The 2859-nt window shown below is 67.2% G+C and overlaps 1 protein-coding gene across 1 annotated transcript in view; it reads left to right on the top strand.

Moving 5' to 3' along the window:
- Positions 1–2859, top strand: part of TRMU (tRNA 5-methylaminomethyl-2-thiouridylate methyltransferase) — a 17385-nt gene that overhangs the window by 5058 nt on the left and 9468 nt on the right. The window lies entirely within an intron of this gene.

Genomic DNA, 2859 nt, shown 5'->3' with positions numbered 1-2859 from the left:
CCCGCGCTGTGCCCGCAGCTGCTTCCTGCGGTCTCCTCCCGGCACTGAGCCTGCCCCAGGCGGCCAGGTGCGGCTTTTCAGTAACGCGAACCACGAGAGCCGCGTGTGTGGCTGAGTCATGTACAGGCACTGTGCTAAGCACTTAGGCCTTCGTTTAAGTCTTACCACAACCTTAGAAGGCATTGTCCCGTTTAAAGGAGGAGAGAACTGAGCTTAGGAAAGTCATGTAAACGCCCAGGCTCAGACACCGAGTGGCAGAATCAGGACTGAGCCTGAACTGAACCCGAGGTTTCCTGACCCTGGCGTAACCCTGTCTGTCCACGTCACTGCCCCTCGGACGCCGTCAATCACCCCAGGCACCAGCCTGGTCAAGGCCGCCACTCCAGCCCCGACCCTGCCTCTAGCAACAAGGTCCAGCCACACTTTCAACAGTCCCGGCTACACATGGGCACTTGTCTTCACGACTGCCCTGTGGTCCCAGTGAGGGGCTCCCTGTCCCTCTGTGTCCCAGTGAGGGGGCTCCCTGCTCCTCTGTGTCCCAGTGAGGGGCTCCCTGTCCCCCTGTGTCCCAGTGAGGGGCTCCCAGCCCCTGTGTGTCCCAGTGAGGGGCTCCCTGTCCCCCTGTGTCCCAGTGAGGGGCTCCCTGTCCCCCTGTGTCCCAGTGAGGGGCTCCCTGTCCCCCTGTGTCCCAGTGAGGGGCTCCCTGTCCCCCTGTGTCCCAGTGAGGGGCTCCCTGTCCCCCTGTGTCCCAGTGAGGGGCTCCCTGTCCCCCTGTGTCCCAGTGAGGGGCTCCCTGTCCCCCTGTGTCCCAGTGAGGGGCTCCCTGTCCCCCTGTGTCCCAGTGAGGGGCTCCCTGTCCCCCTGTGTCCCAGTGAGGGGCTCCCTGTCCCCCTGTGTCCCAGTGAGGGGCTCCCTGTCCCCCTGTGTCCCAGTGAGGGGCTCCCTGTCCCCCTGTGTCCCAGTGAGGAGCTCCCTGTCCCCCTGTGTCCCAGTGAGGGGCTCCCTGTCCCCCTGTGTCCCAGTGAGGGGCTCCCTGTCCCCCTGTGTCCCAGTGAGGAGCTCCCTGTCCCCCTGTGTCCCAGTGAGGGGCTCCCTGTCCCCCTGTGTCCCAGTGAGGGGCTCCCTGTCCCCCTGTGTCCCAGTGAGGAGCTCCCTGTCCCCCTGTGTCCCAGTGAGGGGCTCCCTGTCCCCCTGTGTCCCAGTGAGGGGCTCCCTGTCCCCCTGTGTCCCAGTGAGGAGCTCCCTGTCCCCCTGTGTCCCAGTGAGGGGCTCCCTGTCCCCCTGTGTCCCAGTGAGGGGCTCCCTGTCCCCCTGTGTCCCAGTGAGGAGCTCCCTGTCCCCCTGTGTCCCAGTGAGGGGCTCCCTGTCCCCCTGTGTCCCAGTGAGGGGCTCCCTGTCCCCCTGTGTCCCAGTGAGGAGCTCCCTGTCCCCCTGTGTCCCAGTGAGGGGCTCCCTGTCCCCCTGTGTCCCAGTGAGGGGCTCCCTGTCCCCCTGTGTCCCAGTGAGGAGCTCCCTGTCCCCCTGTGTCCCAGTGAGGGGCTCCCTGTCCCCCTGTGTCCCAGTGAGGGGCTCCCTGTCCCCCTGTGTCCCAGTGAGGAGCTCCCTGTCCCCCTGTGTCCCAGTGAGGGGCTCCCTGTCCCCCTGTGTCCCAGTGAGGGGCTCCCTGTCCCCCTGTGTCCCAGTGAGGAGCTCCCTGTCCCCCTGTGTCCCAGTGAGGGGCTCCCTGTCCCCCTGTGTCCCAGTGAGGGGCTCCCTGTCCCCCTGTGTCCCAGTGAGGAGCTCCCTGTCCCCCTGTGTCCCAGTGAGGGGCTCCCTGTCCCCCTGTGTCCCAGTGAGGGGCTCCCTGTCCCCCTGTGTCCCAGTGAGGAGCTCCCTGTCCCCCTGTGTCCCAGTGAGGGGCTCCCTGTCCCCCTGTGTCCCAGTGAGGGGCTCCCTGTCCCCCTGTGTCCCAGTGAGGAGCTCCCTGTCCCCCTGTGTCCCAGTGAGGGGCTCCCTGTCCCCCTGTGTCCCAGTGAGGGGCTCCCTGTCCCCCTGTGTCCCAGTGAGGAGCTCCCTGTCCCCCTGTGTCCCAGTGAGGGGCTCCCTGTCCCCCTGTGTCCCAGTGAGGGGCTCCCTGTCCCCCTGTGTCCCAGTGAGGAGCTCCCTGTCCCCCTGTGTCCCAGTGAGGGGCTCCCTGTCCCCCTGTGTCCCAGTGAGGGGCTCCCTGTCCCCCTGTGTCCCAGTGAGGAGCTCCCTGTCCCCCTGTGTCCCAGTGAGGGGCTCCCTGTCCCCCTGTGTCCCAGTGAGGGGCTCCCTGTCCCCCTGTGTCCCAGTGAGGAGCTCCCTGTCCCCCTGTGTCCCAGTGAGGGGCTCCCTGTCCCCCTGTGTCCCAGTGAGGGGCTCCCTGTCCCCCTGTGTCCCAGTGAGGAGCTCCCTGTCCCCCTGTGTCCCAGTGAGGGGCTCCCTGTCCCCCTGTGTCCCAGTGAGGGGCTCCCTGTCCCCCTGTGTCCCAGTGAGGAGCTCCCTGTCCCCCTGTGTCCCAGTGAGGGGCTCCCTGTCCCCCTGTGTCCCAGTGAGGGGCTCCCTGTCCCCCTGTGTCCCAGTGAGGAGCCCTCAGCTCCGTCACCCCGGCAGAGCCCGGGGCCACCGTCGTCGTGGGCCGAGCCGTCCGGACCGAAAGCACACGCAGGCTCAGCTCCTCAGAGGCGCCCATGCCGCCCGCAGCACTGTGTGCTGGGGAGGAGGGTCCAGGCTTTCTGCTCTGTTAGGAAAGCAGCCAGGGCGCCAGCCAGTGTGGCTCAGTGGTTGAGCACCGACCTGGAACCAGAGGTGCACCAGTTCGATTCCCGGGCAGGGCGCATACAAGAAGTAACCGATGAA

The sequence above is a fragment of the Myotis davidii genome, unplaced genomic scaffold, assembly GCF_000327345.1.
Source record: "Myotis davidii unplaced genomic scaffold, ASM32734v1 scaffold67, whole genome shotgun sequence".
Taxonomy (NCBI): domain Eukaryota; kingdom Metazoa; phylum Chordata; class Mammalia; order Chiroptera; family Vespertilionidae; genus Myotis; species Myotis davidii.
The sequence above is the reverse complement of the archived record's forward strand: the minus strand, read 5'-3'. Positions and strand labels throughout refer to the sequence as shown.